Source organism: Arachis hypogaea, chromosome 10 (assembly GCF_003086295.3).
Source record: "Arachis hypogaea cultivar Tifrunner chromosome 10, arahy.Tifrunner.gnm2.J5K5, whole genome shotgun sequence".
In the NCBI taxonomy this organism is placed as follows: domain Eukaryota; kingdom Viridiplantae; phylum Streptophyta; class Magnoliopsida; order Fabales; family Fabaceae; genus Arachis; species Arachis hypogaea.
The window spans coordinates 84,400,609-84,415,339 of record NC_092045.1 but is presented as its reverse complement, the minus strand read 5'-3'; the positions used below and the strand labels follow the sequence as shown (position 1 = coordinate 84,415,339).

The window sequence follows — 14,731 nt, the reverse complement described above, 5'->3', positions numbered from 1 at the left end:
GATATTCACCCAATCTAAGGTAGAACGGAGGTGGTTGTCAGGCACACGTTCATAGGTGAGAATGATGATGAGTGTCACGGATCATCACATTCATCAAGTTGAAGAACAAGTGATATCTTGGAACAAGAACAAGCGGAATTGAATAGAAGAACAATAGTAATTGCATTAATACTCGAGGTACAGCAGAGCTCCACACCTTAATCTATGGTGTGTAGAAACTCCACCGTTGAAAATACATAAGAACAAGGTCTAGGCATGGCCGAATGGCCAGCCTCCCAAAGAGGGTTCAATCATAAAAACATGATCAAAAGCTTCAAATACAATAGTAAAAGGTCCTATATAAAGAGAACTAGTAGCCTAGGGTGTACAGAGATGAGTAAATGACATAAAAATCCACTTCCGGGCCCACTTGGTGTGTGCTTGGGCTAAGCATTGAAGCATTTTCGTGTAGACACTCTTCTTGGAGTTAAACGCCAGCTTTTATGCCAGTTTGGGCGTTTAACTCCCATTCTTGTGCCAGTTCCGGCGTTTAACGCTGGGAATTCTGAGGGTGACTTTGAACGCCGGTTTGGGCCATCAAATCTTGGGCAAAGTATGGACTATCATATATTGCTGGAAAGCCCAGGATGTCTACTTTCCAACGCCATTGAGAGCGCGCCAATTGGGCTTCTGTAGCTCCAAAAAATCCGCTTCGAGTGCAGGGAGGTCAGAATCCAACAGCATCTGTAGTCCTTTTTAGTCTCTGAATCAGATTTTTGCTCAGGTCCCTCAATTTCAGCCAGAAAATACCTGAAATCACAGAAAAACACACAAACTCATAGTAAAGTCCAGAAAAGTGAATTTTAACTAAAAACTAATAAAAATATACTAAAAACTAACTAGATCATACTAAAAACATACTAAAAACAATGCCAAAAAGCGTACAAATTATCCGCTCATCACATATCAATGCAAAAGGAATATCAATATTATAAAAATTAGCATTGACTTATGAATAATAATACCCAATTAGAATAAAATAAGTCATGAAGCACCAGAATAATTCAAGAAAAGATGCAATAGTTGAAAAAGAGAATTTTAACACCAATGGAAAAGAAAAAGAAAGTAAGAAAGGAGGAAGAAAGAAATAAGAAGGGAAAGAAAAGATTTAGATTTGGAGAAGAAAAGATAAGATATCTTGGCTGGTCTGGATAAGCTGTGCGGCGCAGGCGACGCGAACGCATGGGGCACGCAGTCGCATGGATAGCGCTTCGATGAAGTGACGCGAACGCGTAGGTCACGCATTTGCGTGAAGTGATTCGTGCCTTCAGTGCGAGTGCAGCCTCGCAGCCGCACAACTCTCTAGTGAAAAGCTCATTTTGCCAAAACTTTGGGTCACGCGATCGCGTGGTGGACGCGATCGCGTGGATGACCTTGTTTAAAAAACGACGCGGACGCGTAGGGCACGCGTTCGCGTGTTAGGGCTTGTACTGCTAGCACGAGTCCAGCCCAATTCCAGCTAAACTTTCGGCCATATACCTTTATACGTCGATTTACAGGGCACGCGTTCGCGTGGGCGACGCGGACGCGTGGGAGGCATTTTTCCCACATGACGCGGATGCGTCAACGACGCGGTCGCGTGGATCAATTTGTGCCAAAGGCACGCCTCCAGCCACGCTCTCGCGTGACTCTCTGTTTAATTTTGTTTTCTTCCCAACGCACTTGTGACGCAGACGCGTCGGCGACGCTGTCGCGTCGCGTGCGATTTTTTTTATTTTTTTATTTTTTATTTTTTTAATGCAGTATGCAGAATACAATGCTAATATGAATGTTATGCATGATTCCAGGTCTAATCAAAACTCAAAAATAAACAAAACATACTAGAATTAAAACTGAAAAAGGGACGATCATACCATGGTGGGTTGTCTCCCACTAGCACTTTTAGTTAAAGTCCTTAAGTTGGACATTTGGTGAGCTCCCTGTTATGATGGCTTGTGCTTGTATTCATCCAAAAATCTCTACCAATGTTTGGAATTTCAGTAGCATCCGGGATCCCAAACTAGGCACAGAAATCCTTCAAGAAAGTTAAAGCAAGTGACAAGGCCCCAAGAGTGTTGATTGCCAGAATGAATTCCGGGGTCCCAAACCTTGCTTTTGCACCCGTCTTCTTGTTGATCATTATGATTCCATCCGGGTAGCAAGCAATCTGAATTCTCACTAAAGCGGCCAAACAACTTGCTAGACCTATTCAGTTAAGCTCTACACTAACATTTGCGTTTAAACTTAAAGCTTCCAACCATAATGAACCTTGTAGGACAATTCTTACCACTGACCATCTTCCTCTTACTCTTAATCCACAAAGAGCTCTAAGTTGACCATCCGTCTCTAGTAGCCCATATTCAAGTGGAATTAGAAAGCTAAGGGATATGAATTTTACCCACTTGAATGTTGTGAAGGATGATGGCAACTTAGGGGGAGGGGTTTCTAATGAACTTGCAAGCTCCACTCCTTTGTGTTCTTCTTTGACAACTACCACCTCTTTGCAAGCTTCTTCAATATCAACCTCCTCCTCTTGGTATCTTCCTTCCAATTCAATCTCTTTTTCATTGCTCACCAAGGGCATGGGAGGTTGTGCCTCTTCTTCTTTAATCTCCATGTCAAGTCCAATGGGAGATGATTCAAATGTATATAAGAATTCATTAATGATTGAATCCATCTCCTGACCGTCCCCTTCAAAGTCTTCAGCCATGATATGCCTTGGAGGTTGTACACCCTCTTCAACATCAAATTCAAACTCCTTAGAAGGGGGCTCTGTGACTTGAGTTTCCCATGGAGGTTCCGCATCTCCTAAGTCTTCAACCACTTTTTCCTCTTCAATGGCAGGCGTAGCTTCTTCCAATTGTTCCAATACAAAATCGTGCTGCTCACTGTCCACCGGAGTTTCTAACTTCTCCTTCATGCCACGTTCTTCAGTAGATTCTCCACACAAAGCCATGGGGGTTCCTTTAATGTCCGAACATCGGGAAGGTAATCGATTTATCGCTTGATCCAGTTGGCGAAGGGTTGCATGAAATTTTTCCACTGTTTCCTTGAGACGATCCCTTGATTCTTGTTGCGCTCAGCTATCATAAGTAGGATCATAGTGCTCTTGGATTGATGGATATGGAGATGGTGAATATTGAGGTGGTGGTTCTTGGGAGTAATTATGTTGGAATTGGGGTGGTTTTATATATGGTTCATATGGCTCATAAGGTGGTTGGTATGGTGGTTGAGGCTTAGGATTATATGAGGTTATTTGGTAGTAAGGGGCTTGTGAGTATGGTGGTCCAGAGTTGTGTTGAGGAGGGGGTTCATAGGCATATGGTGGTGGTTGTTAATAATCAAAAGAGTGCTCACCATAGCCATTTCCTTGATATGCATCACAAAATGGTTGTTGATAGTCCATTAGAGGTGGTTGTTGCCATAAGGGTTGATCAAATCCTTGTGGCTCCTCCCGTCTTTGATTGCTCCAACCTTGATGCATGTTCTCATTGTAATCTCCTCTTCTTGTAACATAATTGTAACCAGACTCGTAGCCAAAGGGGTGAGAGTTCATAGTAGTAGGGGAAAATAGAAACAAAAACTAACAAAAAGAAAATATTTTGAAAAAGATATGATTTTTGAAAATTGAAAAAGGATAAGATAAGATTTTGAAAAAGATAGAATAAGATTTTGAAAAAGATATGATTTTTCTCTTTTTTTTGAAAAAAATTTGAATTTTGAAAAATAAGATAAGATAAGATAAAAATTTTAAAATAAAAATCTGAAATTTTTTTTTGAAAAATATTTACAATAACCAATAATAAGGCACACGTTTGCAATTCTCCAGCAACGGTGCCATTTTGACAAACAGATTTCCTGTCGGTAAAGAAATATAAAAATGTAATCGCTTTGTAAGTATAGTTTCTAAACCAACAGAAAATCCTTTCGTACAAATGTTTGGTTGTCACAAGTAACAAACCCAATAAAATTTATAAACGGAAGTATTCAAACCTCGGGTCGTCTTCTCAAAGAATTGCAGGGAGGTGTGTTTTATTATTGGTTATGGAAAACAGTGTTTTGGGTTTTGAAAAGGGTTTTGAGCAAGAGAAATGGGTTGTAGAAATTAATAAATTAATAACGAAGAAATCTCTTGGCAAGGTATGAAAACTGGAAGTCCTATCCTAGTTATCCTTATCAATGGTGATGAGAATTATACTTTCGCTCCCACTAAGTCAACCTCTAACTATGAAGGTCAGTTAAGTGGACAAATTAATTTAACACCTAAAGTCCTAGTCAACTCCTTAAGGAAAGACTAGAGTTATAGGAATCTAAATTAATCAGCAAAGATAATAACTATCAATCACGATGAGTTTGACAACTCAAGAGTTACCAATTAATCAACCAAAGCCAAAAGGAGAAAATCTAAATTATTTACAATAAATAGAAGAAAGCAATCATGAGTCTGAAATACCTCAAATTATATTTAAATAAAGATGTCAATTCTAACATGGGCGAGTTCATAAATTAGATTGAAAAGATAAATTAAAAGAACATTGAACCTGTAATTGAAGAAGATAGAAATATTCCTAAGTCCTTTAAGAGGAGTGCTAATCCTAATCCTAAGAGAGAGGAGAGAACCTCTCTCTCTAAAAACTACATCTAAATCCTAAAACTATGTATGAATGTTTGTTCTCTCAAGTATATGATGAATAGATGCATTTTCTCACTTTATAGTCTCTAATTTGTGTTTTCTGGGCTGAAAACTGGGTCAAAAACAGCCCAAAAATCACTGCTGGTTCGTATAGGTTGCGGGAAAGTGACGCGGAGGCGTCGTCCACGCGTTTTCGTGGATTGAAGTTCGCAGATGCGACGCGGGCGCGTCAACCATGCGTTCGTGTTGTCTACCTTAGAGGCAGCTATGGAAAATTATATATCGTTGCGAAGCCCCGGATGTTATCTTTCTAACGCAACTGGAATTGCGTCATTTGGACCTCTGTAGCTCAAGTTATGGTCGATTTAATACCAAGAGGTTAGACTGGGCAGCTTTAGCAGTTCCTTCAGTTCCTTGTATTCCTTCCAATTTTGCATGCTTCCTCTCTAAGCCATTCCTGTGCTGTAATCTCTGAAACCACTTAACACACATATCAAGGTATCGAATGGTAATAAGAGAGGATTAAACATAGCAAAATTAAGACCAAAGAAGCATGTTTTCAATCATAGCACAGAATCAGGAAGAAAAATGTAAAACATGCAAATCATATGAATAAGTGGGTAAAGAGTTGATAAAAACCATTCAATTGAGCACAAGATAAACCATAAAATAGTCATTTATCATGCATACGTACAGCCTTGTGCGCATGCACACTGCCTTGTTTTTCAAAGAAAACTTCATTTTTAACTATTTTACCTTCCCGACAAGATTGCAACCTTCTGTAACACTTACCTAAGACCTTTTTACCAGTTTTAGGGTATTTAATCAAGAGTGAGAATAGTAAAAGAATAAAAGGGATAATTGTGGTTATGAGTTTAGAGGGCGATGACTTAAGCTTGGTAAATTCTGTGGATGAAATAAGAAGAGGATTAATGATGAGATTGTTAGTGAGAATGATGATGATCATGAGACTGATAAAGGGAATGATGATGACCATGAAATTGTTGATGAGAATGATAACGATTAAGAGATTGATATTAAATATGAACCTGATTGTGATACACCTGCCTGGGTAGATGCAGTGGCATAATCTACTTGCTCCAGGACATGGTGAGATACACCTGCCTGGGTAGATGTAGTGGCATTGATTCTACTCTTTTCGGGACATGGTGAGATATACATGCCTGGGTAAATGTAGTGGAGTGATTTCGCTTGCTCCGGGTTTGGTCTGAGGTCCTGGGGTAGATACAGTGGTTAGCCCCCACTGGCTCCCATTCGAGGTTGATTTGATATTTGTGAAATTATCTGAGTTTCGGATTTCCTTGAGTAGATTTAATGGGTCGGCTCCACTTGCTCCAAGTGGAGATCCGGAATTCTGTTGACCCTGCATCGTAAGATGTGGCTGGACACTTAGACCTTTCCGGATGAGCTCTCTCCCATGGATATTTTATTTTGATTGAGTATGATTTTGAGCTTGGGGATGCTCGCTCGCAGGGACTGTCCAATGGTTAGCTACTAGGACATGTCGGGTTGGCTATGTAACCGACAGATGATATCATCAACCATAGGACAGGCATTCATCATTTGCATATGTTTGACTTATTTGGGTTTGCCTATTTGTTTTGGATTGCTAAATTGTACATATATGCTATGCTACCTAATTAAATGCTACTTGCTTTACTTATACTATAATTGTGTATTACTTGTCTGCATTGCTTGTGTATGCACAACTGAGAGGTCTCTCATGCTAGTGTCAGTTGACGCTGAGGGCTCTTCTTGTTGAAATGGAGTAATGATGTGATTAATTTAAAATGATGATTTTTGAATGAGGTAATTTGAGTTTCTTGGGTAGACTCAGTGAAGTGATTTCACTGCTCCAGGTAGAAAATGAGTGAGCTCCCTGGGTAGACGCAGTGAAGTGATTTCACTTGCTCCAGGTGAGGATATGAATTATTGATATAGAATTGTTGAGACATAATCGATGGTGACGGTTTTGTTTATGACTTTGATTCTGATTTGTTGGAGAGTTAGAGAGTTGAGAAGCATGAGAAAGAGGAATTAGATTTAGCATTCCCTTATGACAGTTGCCTATTTATGGATTAGCGAGAACATAGGATGAATATTTGGTGAAAGGAAGTTTAGGATTCTTAGCAAGTTTTTATTACAATGCATTGTATTTATTTGGAACTTTTACCGTACTGGGAACCCATGGGTCGGGGGTTCTCATTCCGTATATATCTCTTGTTTTTCAGATACAAGTCCAGGTGCTCAGAAGTGAGCTGTGGTTCATCTGAGAGATGGCGAAGATCTATATATTCTCTACTTTATATTTTGCTTAGAATCTCTCCACCTTTATTTTGAAATGTCTATATTATGTATTGAACTCTTTTGAACTTGCCTATAGAGGTTTTTATGTTTCTTTTGGGAGAGATTAGGGGATACTCCTATCAACTACTGTTATACTGTACCTTAGCCGACCTAAACTTCGCGGGTCGCGACTAGTGGCTATTTACTTATGTTATATATCCATATACTGTCCTTCTCCTATTCTTCTTAATACCTTTATCTGTATATCGCTTTTGGCTTCACACTTTCTCTTTTAGTTATCGATGCGTGAGTGATACGACTTCGCGATTTTATTTTTACTCTTTTCAGACTTCTCGATTAATACTCCTTTCGATTATACTTATAAACTATTTACTAAAAATCCACCTTGAGAGTCGTACCATTTTATTATCATTGACTAATGACTCGAGTATAGGAATTTGAATATTAGGGTGTTACAGTGCCTTGTGAGATTGAGATTGTAGATCTTAGATATTAAAAAGATATTATCTATCTTAATGTGATAATATAAAATTCTTTTGAACTTTGTTGCTTCTAAACTATAAGCGGAAATCAATATTAAAACATGAGATTTTATTAGCATAATCACTAACATATAAAGACTATTGCGGTGAATTTTTGAGCAGGTTAGGACTTCATTATTAGAAGATTGGTAGTTTGAAATGCCTGTGATCTTATAACAAATTTGTTTCTACTTTTATTATTAGTATTATTGAGTATTTAGATGTTACAACTTTTTCACAGATGCAATTTTTTGTTTTCTGTTATGATACATGATATTATTGCTAAACCTTTTATCTTTAGCCATTAGAATAGGTTGTTGCCTATGAATTATTATTGTCGCTGTTGTTACTTTTCAAGTCATCACTGCGTGTTGATCGATATTATTATTGTTCGTAAACAGTGAATTCTTGCATATTGATATAGTTAGGATTCAATTTTCTATTCAATACTGATTCGATAATGTTTTTTCAGATTTTCTAGTACCTTTCTCTTTTTATCTCATTGTTATTATCATTTGTCTCTTACATAACATGCTTTTTCAATTCAGTACACCCTGCATGATATTTCATGTACCTTTGATATTAAAATCACCTCCTGAATATTATTACATGACGACTTTACAGGTGGTGTTCTAGATTTGTTTGATTGATTTGGTTTTGTTATTAGTAGTAGTTAGTAGTGAGTAGTGGTGTTGTTTTGTGATTGGACTTTTGGGTTTCTTGATTTATATGTAGCTGTTGTTGGCTTCACTTCCGGGTTAGAAATGAGTAAGGAACTCTGTATAAAAAAACGGAACACACACAAAAACGATAACATGGTAGATGTGATTAAAAATATCCGTTATGTGTGAATAAAAATGCACACTAAAATGAACATAGAGATTCATGACTATGAGTTTGATGTTCAAGTTTATTAATTTCTACATGTATTAGTCTTTGCTACTAAGAGCATATATATATATTTGAGTTTGTCTTTAGTTCATAAGCTTTAAGTTCAGTTAACTATTTATGAAGATGAGTTTTCTTTTCGGTATTTTATCTTTACCAAAATTATGATGCCATACTAATTTTATAAAATTCTTTTTCTATGTGCTTGGATTATGTTGAAAGCTAAATTGTATTTGAAGATTTAGACAAAATAAAAAGTAACAGTTAATTTATTATAACTAATGTTAGTTAATGTTAATTACAATTACATCAAATTTTTTGTTTTATTTTCATTCTTACATGTGTGTTATTTGTAAATTAAGTCATAACTATATGATCATATAAAAATATTTCAGTGTATTTTACAATAATAATAAATTAAATGTACATGTGAATTTCACCTTTGATGATAATGAGATGATTGCTTATATTTTCTCGTCATATTTTACGTTATTTATCTATTATTTATAGTCAAAAGCTATTAAATTTTATTTTGGTGTACTTAATATTCAAGGTTATGATAATAATTATTTCGAATGGTCTTTGTCAAAGAATTTTAGAAAAGAGAAAAAGAGCATGTTAATTTTTGTGATAATTATTGTTTTTAATTTTAATAATTGTTCAATTGCCTTTTCTAAAAGGTGATATCAAATCTTCAATTTGTTATTTTTCTTTGCTTCTCTATTATTGTCTCTGTCTTGTTGCTTCAAATTTTGATTTATAATTGTTGTGGGTATTTTATTTACGTTGTATGTTTGTTGTTGTTCAATTTTCCTTGACTATGGTGCTGCTACTTCTTATCATTTTCTTTAACTTCATTTGCACCTAGTGTTCTTATTTTGATCTATAAATCTTATAAACTTTTGGCCTTGTATGTTCTTTCTCTTATTTGATTCTGAAAGATTGTGTCTTATTTGATTGTGTTCCTACTCATTCTCTTAAATCTTTGTGAACATTACTATTAACTTCAGTGACATCTCTTGTGAACTTTGTACTTTTTTTTATCTAACCTAAACTTGTTTTGACCTAATACACCATCTTTTCTTTTATTATTTTTTTATCAAATTTTCTTGATTCAGATTTCCTTGTTAGGATGCGATTGACTCTCTTTTTGGCACACTTTATTGTTTTTGTACATCACTGCTTGATTGCGATCTTAAACATCCTTCCACATTCTTGTGAACACTATCTGTGATTTTTGCTTTTTTTTTAGTTAGTTTTGTATCCTTTTGAGTATACTCGAGCTTGTTTCGGTGTCACATACAATTCTCATATATAGAAAGTGATACATCAGTTCTTTAGAACACAGCTTATCGATCCTGAAGTTCGGAAGTTGTAATTCTAAGACATGACACGAGACCAGTTGCTACCATAGATATGTACAATAAAACTAAGTAGATTATAAAGTAAGCGTGTATTTTGAGGAGATTGACGAACAAAGTGAAAAGTGCTATGCATATCTAAGTTGTCAAGGGAACGAGAGTAGGTGAATGTCAACCGCATCGATTTAACACAAACCTATTTTGTAACTTTTTCACCCCATTATACTTCTTTCTCATGTTTGGTAGAGTGTTAAAACCATATAACATTTTGCATACTGTATTAATTTTCGAAGACAATTTTTTATAAGGGGGTAGAATGTAAGACCCCGAGATTTTGAAAATTAAAATAATAAGTTATTTACAATTTATTATATTTGTTTAGGATTTTATTTTCAGAAAATTATTTTATTAAAAGTTATTAAATTGACTTGATGATACATTGAGTTTAAAAATTATTTTGGAATCATAAATTTCATCATACTTAGATATTTTCTAGTGTTTAAAATTTATGAGTTTAAGTAATTTGAAAAATAAGGAAGATTTGATTTAATTTGAATAATTAAGATTTGGAATTTGATACTTTGATTTTGTAGACTAAAAGAAAATTAATTAGGTTATCTCTAATTTTAAAATAGACTAATTATTTGAGACTAATTAATAAGTTGATAAATAAATAATAAAAAATAATGATATTGGAATATACTTGTTTTCAATTACTACTCTACCGTCTAATTTTATCAAAATTCCTATACTACCCTAATTTTTTTACCAAACCCTAATCCCAATCCCTAAATTAAACCTACCCACACTCTTTTTCTCACACGCACCCACGCATACAGAGAACAAAACAGAGAAAGAGGATCGAAAGGAGAATAGATGAGAGAAGAAGAGGAGAGTGGAAGATGGTGCTGGCAGCGGGAGGACAGCCGTTTGCATCACCGTCGTAGCTGGAAGTTGTAGGGAGGTGCAAGGAAGGATAGAGTGATTTATGTGCGAGCTTGAGACAGGGAGAGAGGTTGAGAGGCTGCAATCATCATCGTTGCCGTCACTGGAGATCATTGCCATCCTTTCTGATGTCGTTACCATCGGAAGGAAACATCATCATCGCAGCGGGAAGCGCAGAGATCAAATAAAAGGTAAAAGAGCTATAAGATAAGGGAAGGAGGGGGCAATCACAAGCGAAGGTGACGATGGAGGCTTTTTGCCATTATTGCAACCATTGCCGTTGCCGGAGCTCGCTGCTGGTGCACCTTGAAGTTACTTCAGCCCCCACTTTACTCCACCATGGCAGACCGCCTCCCCATTTTTGTCAGAGCAATTGATGCCACTGCTGAAGGAGTCAGATGCCACCATTATTTTGCTTTACCAGTGCCGCTTTACTACTGCCGAAAAACATGCTGGAGCTTTTAGACTTGCCGGCAACATTGCCTCGCCGCTGTTCAGGTCTAGTTTCTTCCCTTAGTCTGTTCCATTTTCACCATATCCCTGCCACCATTTCATTTTCCTGCCTTGCTCTTGTTTTAATTTATTTTTCTGTCTCTGTTCTATTTTGAATATTCCATAACTATATCTACATTTGTCTCTTTGTTTGATTTGAATTTATTGCATTTGTTTGGTGTTGTGGTCATTGTCACTGCCGTGAGAATTGAAGTTGTTGTCATTGCCTTGGTCCAAATTTTGCGCTATTTTGTTCCATTTTACTTCAACTTTCCTCATTTTTTTGGCACTTGGGTTTGGTCTCTTGATCCCTTAGGACCAAGTTGTGAGCAGGCTTTACATTTATAATTGTTAACTTTTTGGTCTATGCTATTCTTAGTTTTTAATTATTTTTATATAACTATTATTGAAAAGCTTTGATTTGATTAGAATAATTGATTTATTATAGTTGCATGATTATTTTTATAAAGCTCATACCTTAGAAAGTTGCATGAGACGATATATATGTTTGATGAAGATTTATATTATTTTAGAATATTAGATTTTTCTCGAATATATACTTTTGATGCGTTGAAGTATTTGTTGGTAATCACTTTCAAATTGTGAAATTTTGTTTAAAATTTTTTATGATTAAAAACGTATAATTGAAAAAGATTTCTAATGAGAAAGTATTATTTGATTTGATTTGATACCTTATATATTTAAAAGATCAAAGATTTGTTGTATTTAAAATTATATGTTTTGAATTGGTTTGTGATGCATGAGCATCATTTGATAGTTTTCTAGTTAATTATGTTAATAATGATAATGATTCCTCACTATTTCTCTTATGTTTTCATCAAGATACTTTGAGTACTTTGTTTTATATGTTTAGCAGGAGATTAGTGAAAATTTTCTTAATAACAGAGGAAAACGTAGAAAAGAGCTAAAGTCAGAGAGGAAACAGAAAATAGAGAAGCACATGAGAAGCATAAAAATGCGGATACAAGCACTAACGTGGGACGTGCCCATGCCAGCTCCCTCATTCTTCAAAGAAGTGAGACGTGGAGAAGCCACGTCCAACATTGGGCCAACCTCTAGGAGCACCAATCTAGCCAGCGTTAAGGACGTCGCATGTGGTTGAGCCAACATCCCACATTTGGCTAAAGGCTAGTGGCCTTGTCCTCTCTCCATCGAAGACATCATACTTGAGAAGCTCACATCGCAGTTCCTCTTCACCAAGCTTCCCACATCACACGTACTAGCTCCCACATCACACGTTTAGCTCCTTCCTCTCCTAAACTTGAAGGCGTCCCACGTTGGGGAGCAACATCCTATGTTGGGCTTGAATCCAGAAGCTCCAGTCTCTCTAGCACCGAAGACGTCGCACGTGCCAGCTCCCACCTCGCACGTTCAAGCCTCACATAGCCTCATTCTTCGAAGTTGTGCCACTTGAGCCAACAACGTCCCAAGTCCAACCCTTTATGCATGCATGAACGTGACACGTTGAAGGCACGCTAGCTTCCTCATCGTCAGCTAGCTCGAAGAGGTCCCATGCCAGCATCCCACGTCCCCCAACTTTCATGCACTCGAGAACGTCGCACTTGAGGCCTCCATGTCACATGTCCAAGCTCTCCCTTTCAAAGATGTGCCATGCCTCTCACGTGGCTCACACGCCAACTTGCTCCATGGCCCTGGGAGGTGCACTTCTAAGTTTAAGACTTGATTCAAGCTCACAAAGCTTAAGGAAACAATCAAGCACCAAAGATTGGGCCTCAATCACAAGGAATCACTCTTGATTTATGGAAGTTAATTAGGAAGAGATATTATTTGATTTGGTTTTAATGAAGTTTAATTATGAGGTTTTGTTTAGTTTTTGACTATTTAAGGATTCAAAAAACTCTATATCAAGCACCTAGTTACGCCGGTACACTTTTGAATCTGGAAATTGGTATTTTGCATCATGAGCAACTAATCTCCTTTGGTAAGGTTAGGTGCTTTGCTGATTCTTATGGATTAATGTTATTGCTTTTCTATTCTTGATTTATGCATTGATGTTTTCTTAAGAAACAAGTTTTCATTCTTCATTATAATATATTGCAAAATAGTTTGAATCTGAATTGAATTCTATATTCATCTTAGAAAATTTGTTTGTTAGAATTAAGATTGAAAACTTATTCTCATGATTCTCTGGGATTTGAAACTGGCTGATAAGTGACATCAAATCAACTAGGGTTAAGGCTTAAGAATTGGGTAGTTTTTGAATCAGTAGACGTACTTAATCACTTTTCTTAAATAATTGACTAAGGAATTAGTGATTAATTAGGTTAAAGAGAAATTGAATCACCAAGGAATTGGGATTTGGTTAATTAAGGTTCATCGTGAGATATATCTTTGCATAATTAAGATAGAAAGTGAAAAGCATTTATCTTGAATGTCTTAGTATCTTGGAAACCTTAATGCTTTACTTATATCACTTTTTATACTCATTCACTGCTACCTTTATTTATATTGCTATTTTAGTATTTAATTAATCACAATTTAAGTTTTTGATTGTCTGACTAGAATAAATTAATTAACCATCTTGCTTAGTCCGTTAATCCCTGTGGGAACGATAACCCACTCACCGTGGTATTAGTTGATACAATTCGGTGTACTTGCCGAGTTATGGTTTTGTAAAATTTTGCATCAAATTTTTGGCATTGTTGCTGGGGATTAATTGAGATTAACAACAAACCAGCTGATTGATTACCTAGATTAGACCCTTTTTTTCTTTTTGTTATTTACCTCACTGGGAATTTCTTTCACTTTGACGTAGAGAATTCCACTTTTTCTTCGTGTTTTTTGTGTTTATGTAGGACAATTAAGAAGAAGAGCCTCTCTAGTTTGATCCTAAAATCCCTCTGGCGATTGAGAAAGCAAGCTAGAAACAAAAGGGTAGTAGAAAAAATTGAAGAAGAGCTAGAGAGCAACATGGCAGACAATAACAACAACAATCCCAATGTCAATTCTAAAAGGAGTTTAGGGTCTTTCACTAAGGCCACTATGGGGAATTGTGGGAGCAACATAGTAGCTCCTACTATAGAGGCAAACAACTTTGTGACACAGTTAAGGAGAGAATAACAATATGGAATAATTTTGTCAATAAGTTCTTAACCAAATTCTTTCCACTACAGAGGTTGGAAAAGGCAAGACATGATATCCAGACTTTAGTGCAGAAAGATGGAGAATCCCTTTATGAAGCTTGGGAGAGGTACAAAGAGATGTTGAGAAAGTGCCCCCCAGATATGTTTGCTAATTGGGTGCAACTTCAAATTTTTTATGATGGGATCACTCCTACTTCAAGGAATTCATTGGACTACTCAGCTGGAGAATTTTCGCACATAAAGACAATTGAAGAAGCCTTATAATTAATTGAGATAGTAACCAACAATCAATATTTGTATTCTTCTAAAAGAGTCATGAATGTATTGAGTGCATTAATTTGTTTAGAGTTGGTGAATTTAGTTGTGTTATGATTAGTGTTAGTATTATATTTGTTGTGTAGACATGACGACAGATAGAAG

The 14,731-nt window shown here is 36.3% G+C and overlaps 1 non-coding gene across 1 annotated transcript; it reads right to left on the bottom strand.

Moving 5' to 3' along the window:
• Positions 1-14,352: 14,352 nt before the first annotated feature.
• Positions 14,353-14,457, bottom strand: LOC112719163 (small nucleolar RNA R71). The gene has a single exon (XR_003161477.1). It is a non-coding gene; the product is annotated as a small nucleolar RNA R71 (small nucleolar RNA).
• Positions 14,458-14,731: the final 274 nt, after the last annotated feature.